Genomic DNA, 19,223 nt, shown 5'->3' on the forward strand with positions numbered 1-19,223 from the left:
CACAATTTGTTAAGTGCAGTGGTCTTTCCTCAGGCAAACTGACTGAAACTGTTTTTCACACCCAAGTTGGCTTTCAGATTAATCCACTATATAATTCACTGCCATGTTCACATTTACTCACCTGTTTTATACAAGCCACACATGAGACATGCTGTAGGGCAATTAATTTGATCTCCACAGAAGCTTGCGAATGTTCAGTCCTCGCTAAATCTCAGTTGTCTATTTGGCTGGCACTGTCCAGCCGTGTCTCTGCTGCAATGGCCCATGCCCGGCACGCTGTAACTCACTCTGCTGTGCCTCTGCCAGCTGAAGTGATGAGTGTGTGTGTGTGTGTGTGTGTATTTGTGTGTGTATGGTAGGGACAGATTTATTTGTGAAGTACGAGAGGTAGCATATGTGGTGTTTGTGCAGTAGGTAAGAGGCTGTCACTGTGGCTTTTCTCCTGGTATGAATTACAGTCTCACTTCCCTACTGACCCTCCTTCCTTTAGCTTTATCCCTCACTCTGCCTCCAGAATCTCTCCTATTCTCCAAGACTCTTTGCCAAGTCCTGGTGTATCTGTAACAATTCACATATATAATGCTTTGCACCTATTCAGACTATTCCCATATTGCTTGAGTATTCATATTCCAACATAATCACAGTTAATTCTATGGTCACAAAAGACTAAGCTGCTGCAGTTAGTGCCTGGTAGCTTGGATGTCTTACATATCCCCAAAGCACTCTCTGTAAAAAGGGCACGATTTAAGGATGTACGCACGTTGCATTAGTGAACACATTGCAAAAATTTTATGCACCGTCAAAAGTGTACTGTGCTGCCTCACGCAACTGCACCACCTTAGCAAAATACATAACTAAAATTAAAAACTGCCCTTTCATCAGCAACATTTCTCATGATGCAAGATGTCTGCCACTTAGCTCAGCTGAGCGGAAGACAGTTAGCAATGAGCAGCATGCTGTATGTAACTGCTAGCCTCATTCTATTAGCTTCTGGGATTGTGACAAGACTTCAGTGTCTGATTAGAACTGGGGCCCATTCATGTTAACCCTCTCACTTCCATGCTAGTCCACATGTACTAGAGTGAATTACCTCAAAAGCTGAACTTATGTGCCTTTCTTAGTTTTGTGATTTACTCATTGAGAGGAAAGATGTCTGGATCACCTAGCTTTTTACTTTCAATAATAGATTGTAAGTGCTAAAACATTTAGGGTGTTTTGAGGTCAAGAAGTTGCATAGAGTATGCATACAGTGTGTGTATATTTACACATTATGTCAAGTTTATCCATCACCTTTGTAGCCAGGAAATTGAAATTGATAATATATGTTGATCTATACTTGGTTGTCTAGCTATTCTTTATCATCTTAACTTGCATCAGATTATTAACAACATTATCTCTGTTTTGCACAGACATCCACTGTGCATCTGTGGACTGAATGAAACAGCAGTGGGAGTAAGGAGAAAGATGAATCCAAACTAAAATACTAACACCATCATTGTTAATGTTTGCTGGAATGTGACAGTTTCGTCACGCCAGGTGAGAGTAGCTGGGAGTTGAGAAGGATTCAGGCCTTTCATGGTGAAGAAGATGAAGAATCCTGTAGGGAGCTGTCAATTTACTAAATGAGCCTCTCTTTCATCACTTCCCCACTCACACAGCTCCTCTGGCATGGACACAGCTCCCTCTCGCTTTCATCTTCTGCTCTGCCTGAGTGCTCCCAATCTGCCCAGTGTGTATGTATAGATATGTGTGTGTGAGAGAGAGAGAGACAGAGAGACAGAGAGCAAAGAAACATAGAAATACACCAACAAAAAGAGACAGACGGGCAGAGAGAGAACGAAACAGAATGATTGTGAGAGTCAGTGTGAAATGAGGCACTGGTTGCTTTAAAGGGGTTTCTGGGCATAGAGATATCCCGGTGTATCACCTACTGTGATTTGTGCTACTTCTGGTGGGGCTGATAATTCTGCCCAGCAAGCTATGTTTGATTACACGCTCAGTCTAATGATATGCAGCACAATATGTACTGATGAATGCTCCGTGTAGGTGAATGAGCATCTCCTCATGTGGGTGGAATGTGTACATTTGTGGATGCATGTGTGCTAGAATTTCTCCACATATACAGGTTGCATGTGGATAGGTTGTGTGTCTGTAGAAGTATGCCTATGTGTGTGTGTGTGTGTGTGTGTGTATGTGTGTGTGTGTATGTGGGGGTGGGTGATTTTGTCGGACTCTTGCTCTCCCATCAGTGCTTCATTGCAGATCAAAATTGCGATGAGTATCCGTGTACACAGAACCTGGCTGGTAACCATAGCAACTGCTGTGTAGTGGCGCTCAGTCATCTGACATTAGGGGGGTGTCTGCCTGGGCAGAGCAGAGCAGAAATAACACACACACACACACACATACAGGTGGGATTAAAGCTTGAAGCAGGGTCCATTCTATCCAGGTGGAAGAGCCAAAGCAGATTGAGACAGATAGCCGCTAGTAGGCAGAGCCCTCCATCCCCGTTCATTTGTTTGCCTTGATGGCTTCCTTGCTAAAGATCAAGTATACCCCCAGGCTTAGTGAATTACTAGACAAATCTAAATCCACCCGTGGCAGCAGCTTGGCCCAGGAATCTCCCATGTTGCTTCCCCATGCTGGGCCGAATTACCGGTGTGAGAAGAACGAGGCCTGTTTTGTTGTTAGTGTCTAGTGTGACATTGCCAAACTACTTTGCTCTGATGAGAAACGAATTAAATGAACATATATCCACCCATGCTGCATAACCATTAAGACCACACATGTGCTGCATGAGAAATGGATCATTGTGGTCATTAGCAGCCCTGTTTTGATGTCCCATTCCTGAGCCATAGGCTGCGTGAGCAGAAAGCTATTATGGCTCATGGCAATGCTCAGACCATGTAATAACAGTAAACAAAGAGCAGCAGGTGCACACAGGCACTTGTGTGTGTGTGTGTGTGTATGTGAGAATTTATGTGTGCATCTTATGTGATTTCACAAGACAAAGGTGCTGATGATACATTGTTTCCTCAGACTGGTCGTATGTCAAAGTCCTCTGTCTCTGTGTGATCATAGCCTCTGTAACCTACACGCAAGAGCCCCTCGCAACACACACACACACACACACACACACACACACAGCCATATATCCAATTTCAGTTAGGCCCTGTGTCACCTTATGTGCCTTATAAAATGCAGGGGGAAATGATTGATGCTAGCATGAGCCAGTGTTGCTCCTCTGTGTGGGTCTTTAGTGTTTTGTATTAACCATCAACTTTACAATATAACCTCATCAAATATTTAGTACCTCATTCACACATGACATGCCTCCAGTGTAGTTTTCAGTTGACACTAAGCTTGAGGTCAAAGGGAAAAATACGAGGGGTAATGAACTAAAACATAATCCAACATGACCTCTGTTGGAATTGTAGCCGTCAAAAAACAAAGAATGAAAACAAACATTTTCTAACAATAAATGGTTCCAAATGTTTTAAAATGGTTATGAGAGGAACAGTTTGGAAGTTGACTGACAGGTGAATAAGTCTGTCTGTGTGGACTTACGCAGTAGCAGGAAGCAACCAAGTGCCAGCTGCAGCTCGAAGAGGAAGTGTGTCTCTGAGCCCCGCGAGACAGCTGAGGTGGTGAAAGGCAGCAGGTGAAAGGCAAAGCACCTCTGGTCTGGCAGTGGATGGCTCATCGGTCTCTTGACAAGCGTATCACCCCAGTTGCTTTGTAGAAAGACCTCATTAAGCACTCAAGGGCACAGCGTCCTGGGAAATGACTAGTCGGACAGCTGGAAATAAGAGTTGCCTGAATTCTTGTGATGCATTACTGCAGCATCTCATCTAATTGATTCCTGCATTAATGCTACAGTAACAACGTATGTAATCCCATAATGTCCAACAAAAACAGCGAGGATTATAACATCTGAATGTAGATTTTCGCTGTATCTCTCTGCGCAGTGGATTTGCATGGCATGGTGGGTCCAGAAATAGGTCAGCTCTGCCATCTTTCTTAATGGGATCTTGGGTGGCAACCAGGGACCATCTGTTCACATGGCCCGCTCCCTAAACCCTATGGTCATCCCTCTGCCTACCAATCCACCCCCGCACTGCATGGCGCTCTGCATATTGACCCCTATCATCTGCAAATACAACACATCTGTCTATCTCTACAGTAGAATGACAGCACACGCATTATGACTGCAATTGTAACAAATCCAGCAGGGCTCGTTTTTTTCAAAACAGATTTTGCAGTAGAGACTCTGACACCTGCACCTTTGCCTGTGATTACCCCTCTCTTATCTCATTTTCTCCATTCGCTGCTCTGCTCAGCTTATGTGTTTGAACGGTTTTTTGCAGTGTGTGTGTGTGTGTGTCTTGGCAGGAAACAAGGTGAGATTGTGCAGAGTGTGTAAGGACATTGTGTGTATGATCCATTGTGTTTCCATGTGTCCTCAAACATCCCGTTGTGGAGAAAATAAGTGTGAATGTGTTCTCTCGCACTCCCCATGATTGCCTTCCTCCCTGCACGGAGAACAGCTGTCATTCACAGTGTTCCACTTTTAAGACTGCCATTGTTTATATTACTGCAGCGTGTGTTTACCTCTATGTATAAGTGCATCTTTGTACTGACAGTCCTTTGGACTTGCATAAGCATATTTGTGGTTGTTTTTTTTTTTTTTTTTTTTTACAGAAGCCGTTGGGTACTGCCAGGGTCTGTTTGTATCCCTGAGTTTACCCATGAATGTATGTGTGTGCGTCTGATGTGTGTTTGCCTGAGTAGACACAGTATGTTTCTCCATGCTTCGCGTGTGTGTATGCATGTGCAAGTGGATGCGTTCTTGTGTGCATTAATATGTGTGTTTGTGTGTGTCTGTTTGGGCTGGCTAATTACGCTTTCCCGTTGTGTGTGGAACTCATTTATTGCTGTCAGTAAACTCCTCAGCATGGATACAGCTGTCAACACAGCAGCATCTCCTGCATCACGCTCCACCGTGACAATAGCCTCATCCCTTTGCATAAAACTAACAGGCAGCATATGGCTCTTCATATGCATTCAGTAAGATATGACATCTTGTCCATTATACCGCATGATTGCAAGCTTGAGGATTTTACAACAAAATGTTTTATCCATCCAGGGGGAGCAGTTTGTGTTACTGCCAGAAAGACTCAATGAGGAATGTGTACAACAAACACATCCACCCACACACATACAGGCATATTTGCAATAAAAGAATCAAATTGATGTTAAAAACAATGAACTGTTTCACTTATGCAGTATATGAGACGAAACTCTTTCAAATTGTGTAAAGCAATAACTATTTTTTAAAAGTTTGCACATGACTAATTTGGACAGAAATTTGTAGTACAAATTCAAATAGTACAAGTTCAAATGGTCATGATTTTATTCTGCTCAAAGTCAATAAGTTTTAAACCAGCCCTAGCCAGGACACATAGACAGATATGCACATACACGAACAAATGCACTCAATTCCCATTGTGTCTGTCAAAAGTGTGTCTGTCAAGTTGACATGAGAAATAAACAATCGATAGCCGCAGAGACCATATCTCGTCACACACGCTTCACAACCCAATTTCTCTGTAAATTAATAGCAGTGGACACAGACAAATCTATCAATTTTTCACCTCTCTGTTCAGCATTTGGTGACATGACACTTTGCTCTGGCAGTGTATTCCTCCGTAATGAAACTCAATTTCTGAGCCGGTTCGCTCTTATTCCCTTAACTCAAACTCGGTGCTCTCTCAAACCTCCAAGCTGTCTCCTTGTCTTCCTCCCATTTCTCCCAGTTGTTGAGTTTAGCTTGCTGCACAGCTTATTCATTTGTCATTTGCCATAATTTATCAGTTCAGTCGATGGCAATCCAATTGGCATTGACTTAAATCCTCTGAACGGTGATGAATGGCTGTTTATGCTGGAGGTACCACAGGGGACAAAAACACTGCAGCAGGGAGAGTGAGAAGGAGTGAGAACAAGGAGAGAGATGGGTGTGGTGCTAGCCACTGTCCCCTCTGATTCCGACTACACATGCTAGAAATTCCATAAAAACTAGGCCTTAAAGAACTGTGTATTGGCAAAAATAGAGAACATAAATTAGAAAAAAAAGTTAGATTAGGATGACAAGACGGCTCATTTACAGATGACCAATGATCAGTCTCTCAGTTCTTATACAAGATATTCTATCTTAAGTGTAAGTTTGTTTCAGCTTGATTATAAAGGTTAGAGCAAAGTAAATAAACATTTGCAGCTTCAGTCTTTTTTGTGTAGTGACTATGTTAAGCGTATGAGTACATGTCCATTTGGTCATAATTTTTTTAAATTGGTTCCAGGGTTTGATTTAGTGCTACATGTCACTGGGATTTAGTTATGGTTCAGAATGTATTCTAATACCACGACCAGAGGTCAGCTGAGTGAAGTCAGCCCTGCTGACTTATTTTTTCTGGGCTGCCGCCACATAAGAAATATAAGTCGTGCACTGAGTGGTAGAGAAGTGTAGCAATAGGAGGAGGAGGAGGAGGAGGAGGAGGGGGATGAGAGGGAAAGCAGAGCGTCATAGGAGGAAAGAAAAGCAACGGGGAGCCCTGCCATCAGGCTGCATCGTTTTAGCTGATAGAAATTCACACACCGCTTTCTCACGTGGTAAGCAGACATAGTGCTGCACATCTCAGCATGCATATATAAATACAAGGCTCAGTCTACTGTATTATATTATCCAAAAAACATTCCATTACAAATTCTGTCAAGTAAGAGTAGGAGAATAGTCTACAGTGCACGAGTTACAGCTGGAGTTACAGCTAGAGTTCCTTAACTGTAAGATAAACCAGGAGGAGAAACATCCAATAAATTGTATTTGAAATATTCATAATGTCTATGTAGAACACCATTCATATCATGTAATATAGTTATAGTTGTTAAATTTCCCCCATTGTTCCATTTTCCATTGATCATCATAAATTTGTGACACACTAGGGAGAATTTTACAACTCTGAAATGGTTGGTCTCAATTTGTCCTCATGAATGATTTTTCCCTGCAGCCCCCTTTTAGGCCCATCATAACTCTGAGCTGTTCTGTGAGATGACTCATCATTGCTTGCTCTTTCTCTCCCCCATTTATTAACCCATCAAATTGCCACTTGGACCTCTATTGCTAAAGAGGCAATGACCTACACCCGTCTTTTCTCGCTGCAGTTGCCCGTGCCCTTTGTCTGTCCCACCCTCCCTCAAACTGTTCTGCAGAAGAAAAGGTCAAGAGAGCAGACGCAGGAGTGATGTTTCACTTAGCTGGCTAGCCGGCCTTCTCCTTATTAGATCAAAGTCACCTGTGACTTACAAGGCAATGTGGCTGAGACACTGTGGCGACAGCACACGTTCATTTGTTTCTGTTAGTCTGGGCTAGACAAAAAACTCAGCACATTCATTCTACAAAACATTTATGAATGCCCCTGAAACTTACATGTATGAAGCAACGTAAAAGGTTAAGGTATTGTATTTCCTGATTTGTTCCATACAGCTATTTGTGGGAACTGCTCTGGTGGCAATGCCCTTGGAGTGTCTCATAAGAAAATCCAAAATCACTTAGCTAATTAGAACAAACCCACTGTAGCTTTTAAACAAGTAGGCCATGCTATTAGATAATTAAAATATGGCCTTCTTTGAGTCTCAGTAAGTGACTGCAGTAATGGTATTTTGTTTACTTTTTACAATATGATTATTTATGCTCTGCTGAAACCTCAGGCTGAGGACTGACAGGGTAGTCAGAAATCAGGTTACATTTAGCACATTAAACTTCAGGCTAGAAGCGCACAGATAGAGGCACGCACAGAGTCACAGAGCAAACAGTCGACAGGCAAATAGGCAGATGGACAGGCAGAAAATTGCGTGCAGACAGATAGAGACCTAAGTAGGCAGTCACAGAGGATGCAGATGTTCTCATGTTTGTCATTTGGAGCCCCCTGTCTTCTCAGTGACAGCGCTTTCCCTGTCTCATCTTTGTTATGGCTGCCTGGTATGGTCTCGGGGAGGAGTACTGAGTGACTCAGTGCCTCCAGGATGACGCACACCTAACGGATCAGAACTTGCAGCATCACATTGATCCATCCGCATCTAACACCGCAGTCACTGCCAAGCACATTTCTTAATGCTTTCCAAAAGCAGGATTAGGGATAGAGGATATTACCAAGATTAATAAAGAATGGAAATTCTAGTGGTTGCAATACTCCTGTCAGTATAAGTGTTCTTTTATTTTCCTGATGATCCGGAAGTGCATTATTGTGGTGCAGAGGAAGGATAGGCTCTGTATTATGCCCTATTTTCAAATAAAAGTTTACTGAAAGTAAGTTGCATGTAAATTACAAGCCCTGTGCTCCCTTTCACAAAAAAAAAAAAAAATCATGGGGCAACCTGGTGAAATAGGAGTTAGGTTGACAACCATGAACTGCAGTGTTGTTGGTTTGTGTCTGGCCGGTGACATTTGTCGCACATTATTCCCCTTCCCTCTCTCGTCATTTCATGTCAACTCTATTGTCCACTATGATTAAAGGCATAAAATGCCCCAAAAATATGCTTGAAAAGACAAAAATCTGTACCTAACAGGGGGGTGTCAGCACTCCACCGTCTGTGTACTAGTCAGAGTGCTGCTGTCTTTGCATAAAGCCAAACAAATCACTTCACATCACATTACATTTTACTTGTCACTTTGCTGTATTTGCATAAAGCCGTAAAATCACTGTTCTTTCATAGGCTGATGATTACACTGACAGCCAGACAGCAGCCTGAGCCATGGAACTGGTTCCCGAACCCACACTAGCTTTCCTTCTAATTGCTCCTTCTTGTCGACAAACACATCTTATCCTCCACTATGGCTTGCTGAATGAGCTGAAAGTGCACTGCTAATGTCACTTTCCAGGCTAGATAGCTAATTAAGCACACTGAACACCTTTCAAAACGTACATGCAAATGTTAAGAGAGATTATAAATGGTTATCCTTCCTCAATATCACTGCTAACAAAATGCTGTCTATCCAGGGCTTGTAAGATACCGTTAGCAGCAAGTTTTTTTTGACTCTAACTCATACACCTGCACACCCACTCAGAGGCTTGAAGGCTCAAAGAACATTTTTGAAATATTCCTTTTTCCTTACTTGACATGGTTTTGGCTGCAAAAAGGAGTTTTATCAGTAAAACCAAAAGATATATCATTATCTACCACTGAAACATGATAAAATGACCTTGAGGTTTCTGGAGGAAGAAATTGAATCCCTCCCGGTTCTACAGGTGTTCCTCTCTAACTCACTCTGTGCCCCAAACTCCCAGGAGTGGGCAAAGCTTTAAGAGAATTTCCCAATTGGGACTGATGAAGTGTCACATTAACATTCAACATTTTCTTGGCTTTATATGCTGCATGTCGATTGCTCTGTGAAGCAGTACTGCCTCCTCTTCTCAGTCTGTCTCACCATCTATACATCAGCAGGTCTGAGTCACACACACACATACACAGAAAGAGAGAGAAATAGTGTGGGAGTGAAAGGATCAGTGGAGCTGGGGCTGACTGCATCCCTACCTCTGCTTTATAGGGTGGACAGGTTATTATTGCGGCAACATCAGTGGTGGAAGATAGATGATATTGTTCCACTCTTAAAACTGACCAAAGAGGCAGCAAAAACCAGCTGTCACATAATGTTTTATATTGACAGGAAACACCCCTACTACTGTGCACAGAGCCTCAGAAGGTGACTGATTTAGTGCCAGTTTTCCATGTGATGGTGTTGCTCTATATGCCTCATATTTCTTCCTTTTTTGACCGTCTTGTGACTCCTGTCACAGCAACGCATTTGTAGCTGCGGTCTCAGGTTCGTTCTTAATATGCTGTTGTCACTCGTGTCATGTTTGCGCTTCTAATTGCTCATCAGAGGAGTCAGCAGAGTGCGGACCATCTGCTAAGCCATCTTTCAGATCCGTTTACCCCCACTGGGATTCTGTTTCCTGGGTTGGGTCGGTCCCACAGTGTCCCTAAAACACATCACCCCCACCGGCCTTGCCGCTCACTGCTCACAGTTTCCATGAGATCATTCGGGGACGATCGCAGGTGATGTAAGAGGCACAGGAAAGAACGGCGGGAGAGCAATTATTGTATAAGAGAGCAGGTGAAATTAAGATAGGGAAGGGAATGACACTAAATAACAGCAGAAGGAAAATTAATGTTAGAATTGATCCTGATATAGATTTTAGCGTACATACTGGAAGCCAAATGTTTTCAGACGAATATTCTGATAAAGTCTAGTCTCACTTGTGAGTAAATCAGAGAAGTGCAGACATTTTTGGCTTTGTTACTGAGGCTCTCTCATATTAGGAGCCGTGGCAAGGTGCTAATTAAATGGTTTTTAGGTCTGTCTCTGCCTCCGGCCCTAAATTGCATCAGTATTGACTTCAAAGCCTCAATGCATCAAAGAAGGACCAGAAGCAGTATGACTTTGCTCACTTCCTTCTCCTCTCCTCTCCTCTCCTCTCCTCTCCTCTCTTCTCCTCTAAACATCCTACACATATCCTGCATATACATGTGCTTGCATGACTGTATTATATGAGAGATTGTGCAGTCATTGCAATTATTAGGTAATATGCATGTGGCTGTACAGAGAGCTGTGGTCAAGCATAGTCAAAATGAGGGTAGGGACAGACTATGCTTCAAGTTAAATCAATACTAATGAATAAAAAAAATACCTTGACTGTAAACAGCTGCAACCAGGTCGAGAAATGCTATTATGTAACATGTGTATTATATACAAAACAGTAGTTAAGGGATAGGTTCACAATGTTTAAAAGTCTTTCTTAAAAAATAGTCAGGTGAACACTGAAACATGTTTTGCTCACTGTAGTCATTCCTCCTGTTCATACTGACCGTCAAAAGATTCCTACTACTTTCATGGTAAGTGATGGGGGACAAAATCCAAAGTCCTCCTTCTGTGCAAAAATGTGTTCCAAAGATTTTCTGAAGTTAATATGAGGCTTCAGCTGTCCAAATTAGTCAAATCATGTAGATATCTTCCAAAGATACAGCCTTTTTGGTACAAATTTGTTCTTTTTGTTAATATTCCTCCAATGCAGCTTAACAGGGAAACGCTGCCCAGGGAAACACAAAGAGTGAATTCTGTACTAAAAAGGCTCTAACTCTGGAAGATATCCACTTGATTTGACTCATTTGGACGGCTGAAGCCTCATTCAAGCTTCAGATGAATGTTGGAATACATTTCTTTTTAACAACATGAGGGTTGCAGATTTTATCCTCCATCACTTACATTGAAAGTACAGTAGGAAGGGATCTTTTGATGGTGAGTATGAACAGAAGGAATGATTACAGCAAGCAAAACCTATTTCACTGTCCATATGGGCACCTGACTACTATTTTAAGACAGACTTAACTAAAATACTTATACTTAACTATAATAGTTTCTATAACATGCTTAGCACTTGATTGCTGAACCAGCTCACACCCCTCCAAGCAATGTGTCACATCTGTACTGCAATTTCTCAACAGTTACTCAAAATGACAGTATTTGTTTCTCCTATTTCCTTTAGCGCCTTTGAAAATAATCCCATAGATAGATTGACTGTAAACCAGGAGCTGGGGGGAGCTCCATCGTAGGGCTACTTAGCTGAAGTAATGAAAGCATAAAACTCTCTGACAGAGAGGCTAACAGGCCAGACCATCCTAGCCCCCGAAGACTGAGTGATGTCTTGGTTTTGTGATACCCTTTTATTACTTTGCTGCAGCTGTATGTGCCTCTCTGGCACATTGCATTCACAGTTATTCCCACAAGTGGCATATCACCGTAGCAACATCACATCTCTTATTCACAGGAATGAGCTTTGTGCCCTCTCTGTCTCTATCTGTCTGTCTCTCCATCCCTGGGTGCCTCCATCCTTCTGATCCACTTCCAATGAGCTCAAAGAGGAAGTCAACTGAAATTGCAAATTAATAAAAATTAATAGAAAAACTTGTCGCAATGCTGTTGTGATCTTAAAATGATTTGCTAAGAAAGCCAGCATGCTGCTTCCTTGAACCAGAAATAACAAGTAAAGACAGGGTGTTGCAGTCATAGTTCCTGTTTGAATTGATGGATACTTTTGCAGCAGCTCTACCCCAAACCCTGTTTGCATTTTTTGTACGAGAGTCAGGAATGTACATTGCATTTACATTATACAAATATGACTGTACAGCAGCTTGATGTAGCACTTTCAATAATACTAAAGTCTGGGCTTTGAAAGGGGAAGCAGGAGTCCTGGGACTCTGAATGGAGAGCTGCATCGTAAACAGCTTGTGTCTGATATTAAACCTATAAAATCCTCAGTCTCACAGGAAATGACTGCCTTCCAGGCAGCAGGCAGCTGAACTTTTCACTGACAAGTGTGCTTGATACTGAATATTGATACGGGTGTCAGTGCTAGTCAACAATCAATCAAACCAGCAGCTTATCATCAGAGGAAAGGTGAGAGGTGGAACTGATGGACATTGAAGTGGAGTTTGGCTCAATGTCTTCTTAATAGGGCTCCGTGTGAAACCACATGAGTTCATTGGCTTGACCCCTTCTGCAGACGTGTATCAAATAGTTGATTAAATAACTCACTTGCTGGTCGATTTGTTAGTTTACTCATGTTTGCATCATGGAGGAATATGCAAAGCTCTTCAAGACATACAGTAGGTGTTCAAGATGCGAAATTAGGTTTAAAATAGAATTTCTGTAATTGAGAGAGAGAAATCCTTTACTTTCTGTTTCTGTTGGAGCTGGATTAGCTACTATTTTGCAAGGGAGACTATTAATTATCTACTGAATGAATAACTGTATGACTAAAGCAGAATTAATAATATATACCCCGAAAGGCAAAAGAACAGAAACCATTTGCAAATTACTCTTCTGTTGCAGTCCCTAGCCATATCTCAAAACTACAAAAGCATACTGAGGGCCTGGTAAGTAGTACTGAAATTGAAATATGCTTTGTTTTCAGAATTATATGAGAGAGTACTCCTCCTTACCATCAATCAAGGGGATTGTTTGGTGAAAGCACCTGCCAAAGTGTTTACTGTGACACCACCATCCCTCCTGCTGATGGGTGAACATATCAAAGATGTGTTAAGGTCATTCATGGCAGGTTCCAGGCATCCGCCCACCTTATTGACTGAGCTGGACAGCTGTGTATAGGGCTTGATCTGATGTGTCAGAGAGCAAACACGGGGGGGTTACACTGAGATGTTGCTGCTCTCCACTTTACACATATAGCCTGCCAACAAACACGGAATACTAATACAGCTTTTCCTCCTCCTGCAGATCCTAGTCTCATCTTTCACCTTGCTGCGAGCGAGCATTCTACCTTATCAGGACCTACTACATTGTTAGCTAGCGAAAGTGGGCTTTGACGCGGATGATAAACTTCTCATTAACCTTCAGGAAATTAAACGAAATCCTGATTTAATTAGATAAAGATCATGTCACTGCTGCGTCTCCTCCGAGATGAAATTTATGCACCTGTAGGTGGGGGGAGGGGGGGTCTGTGGGCGATAGAGAAGGGTGCTTTTAAGAAAAGAATGCAAAAGCAGGATGTGGCACAGCTATATTGTTTTTCTCAGTGAGTTAGTTGCAATCCATTTGCCTTATTGGGGGGGAAACTGAAGTTTTTAATTCCGTATTTGGCAGGGCTTGGTTGTTCCTCTGGCAGCCAAATGCAGTATGACAGTTTTTGGAGAAGGATGAAAGGTTCTGCTGAATTCTGCAATATGCATCAGACAAAGTAATTGCGCTGCATGCATTGTAATAGAAATGGCATTGGTGTGATAAAGTTTTGATATTATTAACTATGGCAGGGATGATTTATGCTATGATTAAAGGCACATAATGGGATTGTGTGGAAGTAACCGGTGCCTAGACAACAGTGTAGTGACTTGAATACATTATGACCTGCAGACCAGATGGTGAATAAGCCACTTGTAGACAAGCATTTAGTATTCACATAGCGAATATGTTAGCAGAGGTAATTTCTCATCATTCTGATGGGAAGCTGTACCAGTTATAAAAATGCCAAGTGGGCTATGGGTTGATACATGAGACAATTACATTCGTAACACTATTGAGTTAAAAAAAATCAAAGAACAAAATACATTTGACTAAGGTGTTTGGAGGTGTTGGAGAGGAAATCGACAGTACATCATGTCTATTAATCATTATGTTTACTCTGACTATGATTCTATGATGACTAAGATAGATGATGCATTTAGAATATGAAAGTCGGAATTATAGCTTTGACCTTTTATTCTTTCAGGCCTACCACTCCTTTCTGTCAAACTTTACCTATACTGTCTCAAACACTACTTCTTCTACTTTTAAACATTTATGCAGATGCTCCATCTGAGAATATAACAGCTGTGAAGACATGAATCAATAGTAGCATGGGCGGTAGTGACAAGTCACAGTACTTTGACTTTTCCTCAGATAACCAGAAAAAATTGCTGCATTTCATTCGCAGGTTAGTTTGTGAACAAACACCTGAGAAGAGCAGCCCACTCAGTGTCATGTTGTCAGACTGAAAGGATTCCCTGCATGGCAGAAGTCTGAGGAGAGGTCTTATGGGAGATAAAGTATTTTCTTTTTATTGCGGCTGAATGGGATATAGGGAAGGGCAGAGTAGAGGAGATTTTGGCAGTGTTCAATCTGAGGCCAGCAGGGGTCACATTCAGTTGTGAAGGCTATATTTTTCTCAGCTGTATTCATAATTTAATACTAATTATCTTAAACATATTACCACAAATAGTATATTTTTAATGTAATGCTGACGTAATTTTTTGGAACAAATGCTTAAACTTAATATCACAGTATTTAGTAAAACCCTATAGAATTATCTTTTATATTACCTGTTCTTGTTTCAAAACTAACTCACTAAAGTGAAATTTCTATTTTGTCACATTTAATTCAATTAAGAGCATTAATTATCTCTTCATGGTTCAACAGTAAAGATTGTAGTTGGCACAGGACCAGTGGGACATTTACTTTGGCCAGTTGTTTGGCCAGTCAGTGGTCCAAATGGGTTACTGCCCTGATATCAGACAGAACTGTCTGATATCGATTTGATCACCACTAAACACTCTGGCGGGTAGGAGAGAAATAGGCAATGCAGTAAGAGAATCTTGATTCATATTTGATCAGCCCTGCCTAGTTTTATTCCTCCTTGGTTCAGGTGGACAGCTTGACAACAGCATTAGTCCTGCCCGTGGCGCTGATTGGCTAATCGTTACTCTCCCCACGACGCTCATCGGATTGATTGCTTTTCAACAAAGAGACCAACAGAATCAGTCAGCTCAGCTTGGTGGAGTGGGCATATTCAAAGGATTTAATGAACTGAAGGAGAAACTTTTCATACAGTATAAAGCAGCTGTGGACCACAGATACTGTAAAAATCACCCACATTCAGTTACAAATCAATATGCTTTAACCATATTAAAAGTTATTTTCTGTGCCGATTTTGGTTGGAGTGTTTAATTGAAATAACTAATTTATATTTCAAGCATTAATCTGTTCCTGCAGCACATTTACAGCATGTATTTAGTTTGCTCTTGTTGATAAAATCACCAAAGTGGCAGCAGAGTGACTTCGCTCCAGAAACAGACATGCCTCTGAGATGTCTAAGACCCATTTTCCACAAAATCACCAACATACTTTGTGCTGCCTATTTGCGCTGGTCGTTGCAATGTCACAAAAATTTGGGCCCAATGTTGAATTTGAAATCATTTAAACTAGTCTGAACTGGTAGCCATAATACTCACAGTCCTCTGTTTCTGATTCTGATTGAATTTAAAGGTCCAACATGTTAGAGTAGGCTTAGACATTATTGCTAAGACCGCAGTACTTGGCCTGACCTGCCCCTATTCCAGCGCCATTGTCTATGCCTATGCTATTACTGGCTCCTCTCTGTTCTGCTTTTAGCCTACTCAGCTGTCTGACTTTTTACTTGGGCACCACCTCAGACATAGCCGTAGCAACTACTGTTGCTAACCTGGCAACGCTGCTAGATTTAAGCACTGTTTCCACCAAAAGTTCCAGGTACTTTGGTCCCAGAGGAACTAATCTCAGGGACTAAACTTGGAAGTTTAAAGTCCCTGTAGTGCAGTTCTGTTTGTGTTTCTACTGCATCTGAGGAACCATGTAGATAATGCAAATTAGACCCATGAGGAATTTGAAAATGATGGCAGCATTTAGAGATGCAGTATTAACACATGAGGAAACAACAACACAGATTTTTGCTGTTTTTTGTATTTACTGCTGCATGAGTTGAATGTAATGAATGAATGCAAAGGAGAAATACAAGGAGGAAATTGAAACTGAAACTAAGAGCATCTGTGTCCACAGTATAACATCTGTTGAGTGTTTGATGGTTATTTATTTCTATTTTAGAACATAACCGCTGTGAAACAATCAGAAAATAAAGTTTTATTTCTCTCATTCACTGCTTTGTTCTCGCTACTGCCGCTCCCTCTCTTTTTCTCTTTTTATTTGCTCTTTAGCTCGCTTGACCACCACTGCTCTGTCTCTTTCTCTCACTTGCTGGTGCTCTCAGCTCACTCGCACCATCTCCGTTTCTCTTGCTCCTTTTTAAAACAGGTCGGGACGCCAACAACAAAGCCTAACTTTACTTTTAACATTAACATACATAAAGAAATGTTCTCCCCTTGTCCTAAACTGGTCCTAAATTGATACAAGAGTACTTTATTGTTTTATAAATGAAGTTGCACACAAGTTGAAGCAGCTGCGCTGTGTGTGTTTGACCAATCAGCAACAGTCATCCCTGCAAACCCTGTCCCCAAAGTTCCTGTAGGGATAAAACAATCTCCCTGGAACTTAATTTAGACCCTGGCCCTTGAAATGCAGCTTCAGAGTTTTCAGACCCCCTGTTGACATAATGCCTGCAGAGTGACCAGTGACACATACTGTATGGCAACCACACTGAACTCTGTTATTGTGTTGATACTTAACAGCATGATGGTATTGTGGCAATTTTGAAGCAATTTATTGGTGACCATTAGCTACTTTTCTCAGAAAATGGCAGCATTACTGGCAAATTAGAGTAGAAGGAACTTAGAAGTAGGTACTTTGAAATAATTAAATAAAAAAGAAGGCCTTTATAATTCACCTTGGAAGAGCGGGAAACAATCAAGCCATAGTGTTCTCTTGGTAATGATTGTGACAATTTCTAAATAAGGCAATTTAAGCTGGCTCATTTTCAAAGACTCACACACTGACACTTACATTTACATTCACCACTGCCCACAACAAGAGCTGGCTACTCATAGACAATGTGTCAGTATCTAAAAACCCTTCATCAGGTTGATTAAGGTTTTGGATAGTTTGATTATTGGAGAGACTTAACAGATTCATGATGTTACCTGCATTAGGACAAGAGAATTTCAGTCACTTATTGTGAAATCATAATCAAAATACTGTTATTGTATGACTGCTGTTGCAACCCATTTTCTCATTTATTTATTGTATGTTATTTTCATGTTTTCTTGCTGAGACAATTAGAGCTCCCACTGACTGGCTGCAAACTGAAGCAGCTGAATCTGAAAAAATTGGTCTTAGTGCTGGATGCTGTCCTTGTCACATCCTTTTTTCCATTTGACCGTGGTTCAGTCAGGGGCTGTAGAAAACATACTGACACTCGCTGACTCTAGTGCCATGAGGCTTGGGGACAAGTTTGCGGACCTGTGATATCCAGCAGCAAAAAGCCACACTTTACCCAGAGTCCATCAGCCTGTGGTGTTCTGTCACAGAGAACCTCCACTGAACTCCCGCATTAAAATCTTTAATACATGACAAACTTACCACTGAGTTACCATTGCTGTAACAGCTGAACAGTTGCATCTCACTAAAAATAATATTTGCCTCCAGCTACAGTACTATGCATAATGGACATTATATGAACTCAGTGCAGTGGCAGCAGCTTTCTATAAAACCCATTCAATATTCTGCAGATATACTGCACTTTTCAAAAGACACCATTTATAAGCTCATATGGTGGATGTCAGGTGGAGAATGGGTATGATGGTTGAGTTAAAGAATTCTCCTCTCTGTCAGCGGCTCTTTGCAGGCTGGTCACATGCATCCTGTCATCTTCTTCATGCTGGCGCAATCTCAGTAGGGGTCCTCCCTTTTGTCTCACCGACAAAAGCACACACACAAAGGTTGAAGACATGGAAAGGTTGAAGACGTACACACATGATATATGCGCACTAACACACTAAGAGGTGAGGACGCGTGCGCAGACGTGCACACGCTGTGGCATTTAAGCTCTTGCTGTGCCTTAGAGGACATGCTCTAATATTCTCCATCCCTCCACCCCTCTTTCTCTTCAGCTGCTCTCTCTCGCTCTCATTCTGTCTCTGCCACAAGCCATTTTCTGCCACCTCTTAATGCTCCTCATGTCCCACGGGGTGGGCTCTCTCTAATATTCTCTCATCCCTCCATCTCCTGTCATCATCACCTCCATCTTTTTGTCTCCTCTCTCTTTTTTGCCCTCTCTCCTTCTCTTCTTTTCTTTTGTCCTTTCAGAATCCTCTGCGAACATTCAAGGTCATGGTCATAGTGTTGGTCTCTTAGGATGGCTTCCATTAGAAACAGGATGCTGTAGAGGGAGGGTGACCTGCCCTTCTAGTATCTAGAGCATACCGTACATCCTCACAGTGCCCATAAGTCCACCTCTGTTCGGATGGTTTAATTCGGCAGTAACACGCCTCTCACAGCGCACAAGTAGAAAAAAATCCTCTTTTCATGAATTAATGATGCTACACAGAAAGTTTTAGAGGAGATTTTTCAGACAGGTTGTCCTGTCTGTCTGTAACAGATCCCCACAGGCTTCCTCTTCATCTCCCACTGACAGATGCTCATTTTAGGAGCTGTCATCCTGTCAGACCTGAGAGGCTTTCCTTCATACCAACCCCTCCTCACCCCCGTCAATCACTGTTTCTGTTGCCTAGGTACAATAATATGTGGGCATCAGTGTCATAGAGGCCACTAGGGTTAAATGAAGCCAATTCCAGGGGTTCAGCATCAGTGGTCACCTTTTGATTTATGAGATTGCATTTCCTTCCAGAGATAAAAAAAAAACATTGTGGCAGCCTGTCAGTTTATTTGCCATCATTTCTTGGGCTTATATTAGATG

The 19,223-nt window shown here is 41.8% G+C and overlaps 1 protein-coding gene across 9 annotated transcripts in view; it reads left to right on the forward strand.

Annotated features, from left to right (window-relative positions):
* Positions 1-19,223, forward strand: part of kcnma1a (potassium large conductance calcium-activated channel, subfamily M, alpha member 1a) — a 140,379-nt gene that overhangs the window by 36,872 nt on the left and 84,284 nt on the right. The gene's annotated exons all lie outside the window — the stretch shown is intronic.

This window comes from Thunnus albacares, chromosome 14 (genome assembly GCF_914725855.1).
Source record: "Thunnus albacares chromosome 14, fThuAlb1.1, whole genome shotgun sequence".
Lineage (NCBI taxonomy): Eukaryota > Metazoa > Chordata > Actinopteri > Scombriformes > Scombridae > Thunnus > Thunnus albacares.